This window comes from Euleptes europaea, chromosome 4, assembly GCF_029931775.1.
Source record: "Euleptes europaea isolate rEulEur1 chromosome 4, rEulEur1.hap1, whole genome shotgun sequence".
NCBI lineage: Eukaryota > Metazoa > Chordata > Lepidosauria > Squamata > Sphaerodactylidae > Euleptes > Euleptes europaea.
In genome coordinates, this window is record NC_079315.1 from 39,296,631 (window position 1) to 39,311,353 (window position 14,723).

Below are 14,723 nucleotides of genomic sequence, written 5' to 3' on the forward strand. Positions count from 1 at the left end.
ATTTTCTAAAAAAAATAGTTCCTATTTACCTGTTCAAACATCCAGTGAATTATATAGCAAACAATCCCATCCTCAGTCCAGAATAATCAAAGATGTTACAAGTGGTGAATATCAAAATTATTCTACGATTTCATGACAATATCCATTTTAAAAGTGAAAATGATCTCAATAAAGTATATTTTGAAAGAAAAGTATATGAAATTACTGGCACTGAGCAATACGGCTAAGAAGGGACAGAGCTAAAACTAATATAAACAGAAGAGAAACATCCCTACAGTTCTTCTAATATGCTGTATAATTGGTGTTCAATGTGCTGCCAATTACTGCTACCATGCTAACATAATGTACTTCAGAGCATCATATGGATTTTGTGATTTCCAAAATATATTGCCTGGTTTCTGACCCTTGAAGGTTTCCCTGGGTTCTCTTCCACATAAATGTTTCCAATAAAAAATGAGTTCAGATTGATAGAATATATACAATTCTCAAAAGATCAACAATTATTTACTTACTTCATTTATACCTCTCCTTTCTTCCCATGGAGACCCAAAGAGGCTTACATTGTTCTCCTCTCCTCCGTTTTACCCTCTCAACAATCTGTGAGGTAGGTTAGGCTGAGTATATGGGACTGGTCCAAAGTCACCCAGCAAGCTTCCATGGCAGTGGGGATTCAAATCAGCGTCTTCCAAGTCCTAATCTGACACTCTAGTACAGAGCACTCATTCATATGGAAACTACAATCAAGGCCTACATACTGCCTTCTTTTTTTCTTGTAAGGTAATATTTTCAAAGGATGTCAACTTGCTGAGAGCAATTTTTAATTCACAATTTGAGTGTTCCTCTTCCGCTGTCCTTCCCCATTGAGGAAAGATCTTACAAATGTTATGGACTAGCAGAGTGCCAGCACTATATTAGATTTTTGGTAATATACTGTTTCTGCATTTTTGTTTACACTTGCATGTATTTAGACTTTGTTACATAAAAAACGAATTTTAAAAGCATGCCTTTTAAAAAGAGTTTACATTTGGTTGCTATGTTTATTGCAAAAGGATTTAAACTGGGCTGTTTCAGAACAAAATTCCTATATGCTACTTTGACAAATTAAGAAGCTATAGCCTTCACAATGCAGCCAGGAATTTTAACTATATACATAACACTCTGAACACATTTCTAACAGCATCCATCTGATGACTGAAAACATCAAGCACCAGAGGAATTTGGGAAGGGTTGAGAGGCCACACTTAGCCAATGTCAATGGAAACTCAATAGTGCAATGGAAGCCCAAGGGATTCATACCACACAACCTCAGATTACATTAACACCTGTAGAACAGAAGGTCATTTGTCACTTTGGTTTTGAAAGAAACAGACATGCATTTGGGAGGGTGCCATATTTGCAAATTCATGAAAACAAGAACTATAAAACATACATTGCACACTAGAATTAGCTTTGAAATTCTTGCCTATGTCATTTCTTTTAAATAGCTGTCTATACGATGATTGACAGGACGCTCTTACTGATTTTTAGACTTCTGGGATTAGTGAGGGAGTTTGGGGTGTACCCCAGAAAAATGAAAGCTGAAAAGATTTGGCAAGGTGAAAACAAAACTTCCTGTTGCTACATTTTATTTACTATTAAAATGCATAGGATGCCATGTTCGGAGCCAGCTAAGCATACAACTAATGGAAATACTGCTCTCCACAGCAAGGACATTATTGTATATCTTATGCTACTTATTTTTAAAATTCTCTTTATCAAGAGGACATCTCTGTATTTGCAAGATTTAGTTCAATGAATTTAGCAGATTTATCGGAGGAGGGGAACCCTATAGTCTCAACAATTCTTTTTTCCATTACAATTTTAAAAATAAAGCTAGGAGAAACATAATTACTTCTTTGCTGAGGGAGGTCTTTCAAAACAGAAAAAGCACACACATGTTTCTAATCTGATCTGGAGAACCAGGTTTGATTCCCTACTCCTCCACATGAGTGCCGGAGGCTAATCTAGTGAACTGGATTTGTTTCCCCGCTCCTTCACATGAGGCCAAACTTTCTCAGCCCCACCTACTTCACAGGGTGTCTGTTGTGAGGAGGGGAAGGGAAGGTGATTGTAAGCCGGTTTGATTCTTCCTTAAGTGGTAGAGAAAGTTGGCAACCAACTCTTCTTCTAATCTACAGATTAGACAGTACTGCTCCATGCAGTATAGTGGCCCTTAACCTTTAATCCATTACTGCCACCAAAGAACACATCACAATATTATCACTCAATGCCTCCGTTTATTTAAATATTTATATGTTGCCTTTCCCATCTACTATAATAGATGAAGGTAACTTCCCAGAACCTAACCTGTAGGTAACACCTACCCCCCTGCCCCTCAGTTAAGAAAAATAGCTACAAAAATATTGTGTTTTGTTATTGTTTACATTGTAAATCTCGAGTTACTGTTAGTTAAAAAGGCAACTAATAAATATTTTTTCTATGGCATTGTACCCCACTGAGGTCCCTGTCCTCCCTAGGCTTCATTCCCAAATCTCCATGAGTTTTCCAACCTGGATCTGGCAACCCTACCCCCCCATCCCCCACTGATGGCCAGTGAGGACCTGGCACCTCTAGTGCTGTGGCTGAATAGGCAGCTGGAAGGGAGGTCTCAGCAGGAAACTTTGTGAGGATTTTACATGATGTACAAGCTCAAGATCCACTTTATGTGATGTACAAGCTCACGATCCATTTACATTTCAATTCCCAAGAAAGGAGATGTCAAAGATTGCTGCAACTATCGAACCATTGCATTAATTTCTCACGCAAGTAAAGTGATGCTCAAAATCTTACAGCAAAGGCTGTTGCCATATATGGAATGAGAAATGCCTGATGTTCAAGCTGGATTCAGAAAAGGAAGAGGCACTAGAGATCATATTACAAATATACGTTGGATACTGCTCCTGGCCCTGATGCCATCCCGGCGGAATTATTAAAAACAGTATAAAATGGTGGGCTCTTCCCTTAGCCAACCTGTTTTTGTTATTAGATCTATATGGGATTCTTCCAAATTTTTGGTTAAATTCTATCATTATTCCAATCTATAAAAACGGCAACCTTATTAATCCAAATAATTTTAGGCCAATTAGTTTACTTTCTATAGTTGGTAAGCTCTATGCTAAACATCTTGAGCTCCGGTTGACTGAACGGATTCAAAGTCATAATATTATTGGGCCGGAGCAAATTGTGTTTTCACAGGGCAAATCAATTGTAGGTCATTGTCTGACTTTTACCTTCTTGGAAGATAAATATATTAATACTGGTAGGAAAAAGCTGTATGTGGCTTTTATAGATCTAAAAAGTGCCTTTGGTAAGATTGATCGAGATATGCTATGAAGTAAACTATTTAGACTCGGTATGGAGCCAAGACTTTTGTTTCTTCTGAGGAAACTTCCTGTTGCTACATCATGCCAAATTCGATATTCGTCTAAAGGTTATTTAACCGATAGGATTCCTATAACAATTGGTGTTAAACAAGGTGTATCCTTGCTCCCCAACTTTTTAATTTGTTCCTGAATTATTTGGCGGACAGATTAGGTTCCACTGATGGCCACCCCCCCAAAGCTTGCTTGTTGTCCATCTCCTTTATTATTGTACGTGGATGATACTGCATCGCTTTTGATTACCAGGGTCGGCCTGCAAAGATATCTTACATCATTTTATCAATACTGTCAAGAAAATAAGCTAGCAATTAATTATGCCAAAACTAAAGTAATGTTTTTTTCTAAAAGTTGGTGCACACAGAAATAATCTGTTGGAGGTATAGAAATTGAACAGGTTAAAACTTTCAAGTATCTAGGTGTTACGTTTCAGCATAATCTAAGTTGGAACTCTCATTGATCTTGTGCAATAAATTTGGCCAAACATTCAGCTGCTCAGATATCACAGTTCTTCTTTATTAAAGGTAATCAATATGTTCCGGTGGCAATCAAAATTTTTAATGCCAAAGTGCTGCCGTAACTACAGTTGTCCTATTTGGATTAAAACTCTCAATTAGACTACTGAGAGCATTCAAGCCTCTTTTCTAAGATGAATTCTAGGAGCCCCTAAATGTATTTCCTACCTAGCTACTTGTGCAGAGTTAGGTCAAATCTGTATTAATACTAAGGCTTGGATTGCCACTTTTAAATATTGGATTAAAATCCACTTTAGATCAGTACCTGACAGTCTTCTAACTTATTTGAAAAGTGATCCTTATAGCTCGCAATGGTCCCAAGCTATTCTTCAGAGGTTGGCCTGCATTGGAATTGATTTTGACTCTTTATTACTTTCTGATGAAAGATCCTCCTTTCGAGTAATCAAGCAAAGGCGCCTGGATCATGAGCGGTAAATCCTTTTTCCTACTATGTTCACCTGCTTTTTTTGGCATTTCTAGCTAGCTTATGGCTCATTATTTTTGTAATTTAGTTGATCCAGACCAAAGAAGAGCTTTTTTTCTTAGCTCGTATGAATGCTTTTCTATCGAAGGTCTTACTTGGTAGATTCAGTCACATTCCGTATCAGGAGAGACTCCGCCCCTGCGGTTCATGATCTCCAGATTTGCTTATGCATATTATATTGGAATGCGGCCTGGGTGAGGGCCCTCGTAATGACTGTCTGTTAGATCTGCTTGTACCGAAATAGTCAATAATAAAAGCCAAATGTTATTTGTTCTATTGTCTGATGCTAAGCCTGAAACAACTGCTTCGGTTGCAAAAATTTTGGTAACTTTATTGAGACGTCGATCCATGAAGCCTGTCTAATATTTTAAGTTGTGGTTGTGATTGCGGCTTTATCTAGTGAATGGTCAATGATTATGATTATTATTTTTTATTGTATTACTGTCCAACTGGATAGGCAGATCATTTTAACTTTTGTTTAATTTCTATAATGTGGTATTTTTATATATTCTATATTTATTTGTATTTTATATATTTTGTATATTTCTGAGCCTGACAGGGGCCCTGGCTGTTTATCTTGGGTTGGTGTGATTTGATTTTGATTGTGAGAATCTGTATGAGATGTCTTTTGAACTATGCCTATTAAAGGTTAATGAATGAATGAATGAATGGATATTGGAGCATACGAGAGAATTTCAGAAGAAAATCAGCTTGTGTTTCATAGATTACAGCAAAGCTTTTGACTATGTAGATCATGAAAAGCTATGGCTGGTTTTAAAGGAAATGGATGTGCCACTACATCTGATCGTTTTGATGTGCAACCTGTACTCTGGACAAGAGGCCACAGTTAGAACAGAATATGGAGAAACAGAATGGTTTCCAATTGGCAAAGGTATTAGACAAGGATGTATTTTATCTCCCTACTTTTTCAATCTATGTGCAGAACATATAATTAGGAAAGTTGGATTAGATTTAGATGAAGGTGGAGTGAAAATTGGAGGAACATTAACAATTTGAGATATGCCGATGATACCACATTACTGGTAGAAAATAGCGAAGACTTGAAATGACTACTGCTGAAAGTTAAAAGAGAAAGTGCCAAAACAGGACTACAGCTGAACATCAAGAAGACAAAAGTAATGACTACAGGAGAATTACACAACTTTAAGAGTGACAATAAGAAAATTGAAATTGTTGAAGACTTTCTATTCCTTGGCTCCATCATCAACCAAAAGGGAGACTGCAGCCAAGAATTCAGAAGGAGATTGGGAAGGGCAGCCATGAAGGAGCTAGAAAAGATTCTGAAGTGTAAGGATGTGTAACTGGCCACCAAGATTAGATTAATTCATACTATTGTATTCCCTATTACTATGTATGGGTGTGAAAGCTGGACGATGAAGAAAGCTGACAGGAAGAAAGTAGACTCCTTTGAAATGTGGCGTTGGAGGAGAGTGTTACGGATACCATGGACTGCCAAAAAAACAAATCAGTGGGTTATAGATCAAATCAAGCCTGAACTAACCCTAGAAGCTAAAATGACTAAACTGAGGCTATTGCATTTTGGTCACATTATGAGAAGACAAGAGTCACTGGAAGACAGTCCTGCTAGGAAACGTGGAGGGCAGCAGGAAAAGCGGAAGACTCAAAAAGAGATCGATTGACTCAATAAAGGAAGTCACAGCCCTCAATTTGCAAGACCTGGGCAAGGCTGTCAAAGATAGGACATTTTGGAGGACGTTGATTCATAGGGTTGCCATGAGTTGGAAGCGACTTGATGGCACTTAACACACACACACACTTAACCTGCCCTGACTTGGATAGCCCAGGCTAGCCTGATCTCGTCAGATCTCAGAAGCTAAGCAGGGTCATCCCTGGTTAGCATTTGGATGGGGGACCACCAAGGAATACCAGGGTTGCTGTGCAGAGGAAGGCACTGGCAAACCACCTCTGTTAGTCTCTTGCCATGAAAACCCCAAAAGGGGTCGCCATAAGTCGGCTGCGACTTGACGGCACTTTACACACACACACACAACACACACACAAGCTCACAACAAGTAATCAAGGAAAAACTAAGCAAATAAAAACAGCACTCCAGACAAGGCATCTTTATTTATATAGTATATTAAAAAGATCAGACAAATCTCAGGAATGCATTCACAGAAACCCTTGTTCCTGATGGCCAGTCAACTCCTTAAAGTCAGGTGTGATTACTTTTCACTATGTGCCATATCTTTAAGGACTTGAAGAAATGTAGGATCTGGGATTTTGTTTTCAGTGTGGGGTGAGAAGTATAAACAGTACTCCTCTGGTGAGGGGAAGGGGATGCTGGGTACCCAAGGTTCGGTGGGATAAATAAAATATATAGATAATGAAAATCTAATTTATTTAAAACGCTATGTCAAGATAAAAAATATTTTAAAAATGTTAAAACAGCACAATGGCATTTCCAAAGGTTGATATCTATAACCACATGCCAGACACGTTTCATAGAATCGTAAGGCACCATAAGGTCATCTAGTCCAACCCCCTGCACAATGCAGGAAATTCACAACTACCTCACTCTCACACCCCCAGTGCCCAGAAGATGGCCAAGATGCCCTCCCTTGCATGAACTGCCTAAGTTCATAGAATCAGCATTGCTGACAGATGGCCATCTAGCCTCTGCTTAAAAACCTCCAGGGAAGGAGAGCTTACCACCTCCCAAGGAAGCCTGTTCTACTGAGGAACTTATCTAACTGTTAGAAAATTCTTCCTAATGTCTAGATGGAAACTCTTCTGATTTAATTTCAACCCATTGGTTCTGGTCCGAACTTCTGGGGTAACAGAAAACAACTCAACACCATCCTCTATATGACAGCCCTTCAAGTACTTGAACATGGTTATCATATCCCCTCTCAGTCTTCTCCTTTTCAGGCTAAACATACCCAGCTCCTTCAACCTTTCCTCACAGGACTCGGTCTCCAGACCCCTCACCATCTTTGATGCCTTCCTCTGGACACCTTCCAGCTTATCTACATCTTTCTTAAATTGCGGTGCCCAAAACTGAACACAATACTCTAGGTGAGGTCTAACCAGAGCAGAGTAAAGCGATACCATCACTTCATGTGATCTGGACACTATACTTCTGTTAATGCAGCCCAAGATCGCAATTGCCTTTTTAGCTACCGCATCACACTGCTGACTCACGTTCAGTGTTTGGTCTGCTAAGACCCCAAGATCCTTTTCGCACACACTACTGCTCAGACAAGTCTCCCCCATCCTATAATTATGCATTTGATTTTTCCTACCTTTTTGGCTTATTTGGCCTTCCTCAGTGGTCAGTTGAAACCCATGTAAAACATACACACATTTACAGATATATATATACATATACAGACAATATATATATGACCAGGCATGTATATAAGTTGTATAATATATTACCAATTATACAAACATCTGCTAAGATTGTCTCAAATTGTTATACTGGGCTGTATATCTCTCCCATATAAAATGTGTGCAATTATCAACCTGGCCCGTTGACGCACTAGCAACTTACCTCGCAAATTACTCACATCCAGTACACAAGAATCCAGACCGCTTTTAAATTCCTGTTCCCACTCGCCTCCTTTCCCCGCTGCACTTGAAAATCCCCAGACTGGCAAGCTTCCAGGCATGCCCAGTCGGAGCTCCAAGCAAGGGTTGTGATTGGTTCAGCTTTAGTAAGGGAGGCGGGGCGAGTGCAGGGGTTGGCTGGCAGCAGGATTGAGGTCGCATTGCATGTTCCCACTTCAAGGCACCGAGTGTGGAGGACGCTTTATTTTTTTAACTCGCCTTATTAGCGGATCCTCTTACTGTGGAGAAACTGCGCTCTGGAGACGTCCTGGGAATCCTTCGGGTGAGTTGCAGTGGGAACATGCAAGGAAAGCCCGCGGAAGCCGGCGCCGCAAATGGTAAGTGCGGACACAGCCCTGGTTTTATATGGGAGACATATACAGCCAGTATAACAACTTTACTAAGAGCCCTGTAGCACAGTGGTAAGCTGCAGTACTGCAGTCCAAGCTCTGCTCACGACCTGCGTTCAATCCCAACGGAAGTTGGTTTCAGGTAGCCGGCTCAAGGTTGACTCAGACTTCCATCCTTCTGAGGCCAGTAAAATAAGTACCCAGCTTGCTGGGGGTAAAGGGAAGATGACTGGGGAAGGCACTGGCAAACCACCCTGTAAAGAAAGCCTGCCTAGTAAACGTCGGGATGTGACGTCACCCCATGGGTCAGGAATGACCCGGTGCTTGCATAGGGGACCTTTACAATTTTATAACAACTTTAGACAATCTTACCAGATGTTTGTATATTTGGTAATATATTATACAACCTATATACTTGCCTGGTTTGATATATATTGTCTGTATATGTATATATATCTGTAAATGTGTGTATGTTTTACATGGGTTTCAATTGACCACTGAGGAAGGCCAAATAGGCTGAAACGCGTCTGGCATGTGGTTATAGATATCAACCTTAAGAAATGCCATTGTGCAGTTTTAACGTTACTACCTAACAGCTGACTGATTATTCACTCTCATCATGTCGACCTCTTGGCAGGGAAGAACACGGAGGAGGCTCTGTGACTGTCTTTCCCACACCCTGCTTCTACCCTGACTGCCTATTGTGGTTGACACATGCAGGTGAAGTGGGCAAGTATGAAAGGTCAAATTCTAATGGTGGCCATAGCTGCTTATGTTAGATGGGCAGGGAAGAGATGGGGTCTCATGATCAGCATCAGCATCAATGTACCTTTAAAGTGGGTTGTGGGGGATGGCTTTAGACTCTGAAGCCTAAGTACACTTACAACATTAATTGTGGGTGGGACAGGACTGCCATAATCTCTCCCACCCCTTGGAGTAAAGATGAGGAACTGGCCTACTGACAGCCTCCCACCCCCAATTGTTGCCATCAATTTGTGCGTGCAGGAAGTCACATATTTATTTGGACAGTGCTCAGCAACTGCAATCCACTGAAGGTTGAGCATGTTTAACCTTTTCACTTAAATACATCTTAAACATGCTCTGACTATGGAAGCAAGTCCCACTGATATCAACAGGACTTAATTCCAGTTAGCATCACAATGTGGTATGTATGCAATGGTAGCTCACAAGCAATCACAAGAAATTAATCACCATTTCAGTACTTGGCGAAGACAAAACACCAATAAAGCAGCCAGCGTTTGGAACTTTTCTTGATATCACTTATAATAAATATTAGGCATTGTGTGACTGACAAATTAAGTCTGACTATATTATTAAATCTTCCATCTTTCCAATTTCTTGCTCTTAAAAAATGTTGAGAGTTTGGTTCTCCTCTACTTAACACAATTCATTTCACTGGATTAGTGTGAATCACTAAAATTGGGCCCTGCTTAAAGGGCTGTATCACCAAATGGCTGTGATGTTCACTTCAGGAGCCAACAGAACACCTATTTTATATCTGTGCACTCCACTTCACCATTACCTAATCCCTTTACCTCAGATGAAATAAGGAATTTTTGGATATTTGTTTTCAGATATATATTTTTTTAAAGAGGTATTAACCTGGCTGGAATGTGCAGCATACCCACCACAACTCGTTAAAAGGAAATAACAAAACAATGACGAGAGTTCTCTGCAAGTCAAAGAGGTGGGGAATAACTTGTAGCAACAAAACACTGACCATTCCTTTGGCCTTCCGTATCTACTATCAAAGTTCAATGAACACTTTCAAGAGAAAGTTGTCTCTACACTTCTTTAAAAAAAAAACTTGGTCTTTGTGGGTTAGATAAGCCTTTACAATTATTTGAACCACAGTCTGGGATGCTTTAAAGTAATATACTTTCAGCTGCTAAAGCTCTTCTCTCCCCCCACCCTTACCATTTTTTCAGATTGATCTAATTAAAACCCCTTATAAACTTTATGGACTCTAATATTTCCAGCTGAATGACTGAAACCAAGAGGGTGTGCCTCAAGGCAGCAAGGCAACAATGATAAGCAGCAGGTTAGCCACTAATTTCTCAACCCGGGTAGATTGTAAAAGTGTGATCTGATATCCAAGAAACTGTTCAGGAGAGAATAGGATAAATCAAGTTTAATAACTCTGGTCCTAATTGTTCCCCCAATGCTCAACTCTAATTACTTGAAGAACTCTCCAGACTGTCACCTGATATTAAGTTGTTGGAGGCTGAGTGTGGAACAGTGAGATAATCAATAAACATTTAGAAGGGAGAAGAATGAAGATCCCCGTTAAGCAGTGGGAACCGGCAGCACCCAAAGCCTTTCTGCTCATGAGAAAGCCTATGGGAGAACCATAGTGATTGCAAAGCAATAATCCAAAAGCACTCTTTTTAGGCCTTGAGGCCTTTAGGCAGGAGTACATTTGAGAAAAAGAGGTTAACACGGTCACCCTAATTACAGCCCACTTTCACATGCTTCATATATAAGCGAAGACAAGCCAATTAGGTAGAAAGGAAGATAAGAGAAGTTTTATTTGTATACTAATTAAACCCCTGATGAAATTAAAGGAAAAACATACTGCTCTGTAATTGTGTCTGAGAAAGGTCACTTCAGGTTCAGTTATCAGAAAAGCGCAGCCTTGAGATATTTCACTTAATCCACAATATAGCCCCTTTTAAGACGGCACTTTACACACACATTTTACTCCCTGAGCTTAATATTTACAAAAATAAGAAAAATTCAGAGCCTGATATAGTGCATTTATCTCAAAATGTTGCAGTGGGCAAGTTTGAATGGTTAGAAAGTTAAAGCTGAAGAAAGAAAGGAGGATAACAACAAAAAGAAACCACACAAACCCAAACATTGCCAGTAAACATCATTTTGAACAGCAAAGAGCTTTAAGATGCATTTTAATAACCTGACCCCAATTATTTTTTACCTTTGGATATTTGATCCTTCAGACATTTAAACTGTCATATGGTCATTTGCAAACACTATTATATCTATGCATCTAAAGTCAAATTTCACTCTCATAAGTAAGCCATATTTCCACTATGGAACCATAGAAACTACTCCAACACAGAGTACAAAGGACAACTTGATTAAAGTTCCTGCATTTGCTACACAAAACACAATTGTCTTTGTCTTCTGAGTTTTGGTCTGTTAAGAGCAAAAAACACATATCCTTGAACTCAGCTATGCAACGCCCAATGCAATTCCACAATCCTGTTTCCTTTGCAGAAGATGCAAAAGGAGGCTTGTGCAGAATAACATAATTTGACATCTTACGCCAAGTAAACAAGGCCGATCCATGCATGTGTGTTACACTCACGCATGCCCTTTCCAAGAGGCAGAATGAGGTGAGCAAACTGGGCACCATTAAAGGGTGGAAACAATCAATCATGATATTTGTTAATCAGTCAGAAGGGAAAGATGCCATTTAGAGAGTGTGTTTCAGGGTACAGACACTCCAATTGTCTGATGATGCCAGACATGCTGCTTTATTGTGAAAGGGTTTTTTTGTTTTTGGCTACAACATTTCCACAGCACTAGGGACAAAAGGCCATAATGATGGCCTTTGGGATATTATAAAGTAAGCCAGGGATTCCTAACCTAGTTAACCTTGGGTACTTCTGGAACTTTGAGAATGGGTAGTGGGAACCTCCACAAAATGGCTGCCATGGGGTACTGAGGCCAATTACAAAATATTGAAAGGGTTCAAGCCTAGCATCCTGCTATGATGAATGCAGCTGTTTAGGAATGGGTGCTTCTGGCAGACACAAGATGATGCCTTCTGAGTTCTTTTGAAGTACCTCCTGCTTTAATGAGGTGGAGGAAATCCAAGACTGGCTATTTGCTTTTGGGAGGAGACAGCTTGGGGAAGAAGAAAATGAATACCTGGAAACCCATAGATAGGCACTGTGGTGCCTACACTTACTACACTGAGGATCACTGAAGTAAGCCAGAGAGAATGATAATCTTACAGGAAATGAAAACAAAGTTCAAAGAGAGGGCATGCTAGGTTAAACAAAAGGTATTGCATCCTAAGGAATTTCAAACAGACCACACTTCATTAGGATAAATCTGAGAAAAGCAGGAAGAAGCCTGATGTAGAATTCCACTCATCCATCCTAGAAATATAAATGTATGTAAGCTCTTCAAAGCAGCACTAAAACGCATGCATACTTCTTCCTACAAAGGAGAAATATCTATCTGGCAAAAATATAACATACATATGAAGGCCATACTTGCACCATAATTGGTTAGTTTAACACACAAAAGTGTGAAAAAAACCTGGCAAAAATTGTAATTGGGGTATATTTACTACCATAATTCCCATGTACATTGCGGTAGTAAAGTGTCACCAAACTGTGTTTGTGGTGACAGAAATATATGTATATTTATATATATAAATATACCATGAGATAGAGTGTGGAGAGAGAGAGAGAGAGAGAGAGAGAGAGAGAGAGAGAGAGAGAGAGAGAGAGAGAGAGAAAATCTATCTGTCTATCTATCCATCTATCTATTCTCTCTCTCGTGAAATAAATGGTTTTCAGTCAAGCAGACCAGTTGCACCAACAAACAAAAATAACAAATCTTCAGTGAATCCCTGGACCAGTTCCCCCCCCCCAAAAAAAATAATTGGCCTTTTAAACCCCAATACGTTACACTAGCTAGGGTAAAAAAAAAAACTTAATATTCTAACTCAGTTTTTGTAGAGGATGATTCATGCCCCATGTTTTTCTATGTACTGAAAGAAAACTGTAAGTTGCTATATTTGGGAACATCAACTTTGCCATTTTAGGTTATTGGTTACCTACAGTTGATTAAAGTGTACAATGTCCCCAAATATGGCATCTTATAACTAATGTGTAGTCAACTAATTGTTGGAATATGAGACTGCACATGGCAAGCAGATGGCAAGCAGATGTAAAAGATCTATGTGACAGCCAGGTGATTGGTGGTGTCACATGACAGCTCAATGACTGAGCAGAAAAACTGGCTTGTACTGGACTGAGCTAGATAGTCCTGGAGACAAGGCAGCCAACAGGTGATTGGCTGAGAGACTATGCCAGATATGTATATAGGTGTGTTATATATGTATTGGGTTGTGGGTTGTGGAGAGTTGATGACCAAGCAGAGCATTCTGTCACTGTGAATAAAAGAGCACTTTTGTACTACGTGCTGAGTCTTCTGTGCTTACTCGCCTGTAGAGCTGCAACGCTTTCTAACATACGCCAACAGGGTTATGGGCCCAGAACAGCTCAACTGCGCTACATCCTGGAGGTTCTGAGCAGAGGTACTATCTGTGGAACAAGGGCTGTAGTGAGCAGAAGGCGAGTGGATGTCTGAGGTTGAGTCAGACGGAGCAGCAGAGGAGGTGCCCAGCAGGTCTGTCAGCAGCAGTGCGTCTGAGGCGGAGGAGGAGAGCGACACGGAGCAGGAGCAGCAGGGAGCGGGAGAAATTATGGCTCAAGCTGCAATGTCCTTGCTTGTGGAGAAGCTCACTTCTACCAACTACAATGTGTGGGCGTTACGAATGCAACACTACCTTAAAAGAGAGGCACTGTGGATTTATGTCTCCAACCCCCCGGATCCTGAGACGCCGCAGGACGTGGTGAAAGATGAGAAGGCACTGGCAAGCATAGTGCTGAGCGTGGCTGACGACCAGCTTGTCCATGTGACGGGAGCTTTAAAAGCGAAAGCAGCCTGGAACTCATTATCTCAGGTCTACGTACAAAAAACAGCTGGCTCTTTGATAGCCATATCGAGACGTTTGTACAGAACTTTTCTTTTGCCGTCAGTTCCTGTGAGAAACCATATAAATGAACTGACTGAATGTTTCCAAATGCTGGAGCAGAGGGGGAAGACTCTACAGGAGGATGATAAAGTTTATATACTCCTGAGCTCTCTGTCTGAGCAGTATAATATGTTAGTTACTGCTCTGGAGTCGGTTGAAATTGATAAACTGACTCTACAATATGTTGTTGGAAGAATTTTGGACCATGAGAAGAGATTGCTTGCAACAAATCCTGAGAAGCCTGCCAAGCCGGAGGGAAACCTGCCAAGCCGGGAGACGCGGAGGTTTGCCGGCGGAGAGAGGAATGCGGAGCAGAGAAAGCCGGATGATTTACAGCAGCACGTGGCTCTGAGGGTCAGACGTTGCTACATCTGCAAGGCAACAAATCACTTAAAGCGCGACTGCCCAGAAGCAAGGAAGAAAAGCCGAAGGGACCAGTCGTCACGTGAGTTTGTGAGCGGTCAGAAGGCATCATTGGTGCTGACTGAGCACAGTGACACAGCCGGTGTCTGGATTTTAGACTCTGGTGCGTCACAGACCATTTGC

General features: G+C 40.5%; 1 protein-coding gene across 1 annotated transcript in view; it reads right to left on the bottom strand.

Moving 5' to 3' along the window:
• CCDC171 (coiled-coil domain containing 171) overlaps positions 1-14,723 on the bottom strand; it is a 160,352-nt gene that overhangs the window by 25,205 nt on the left and 120,424 nt on the right. The gene's annotated exons all lie outside the window — the stretch shown is intronic.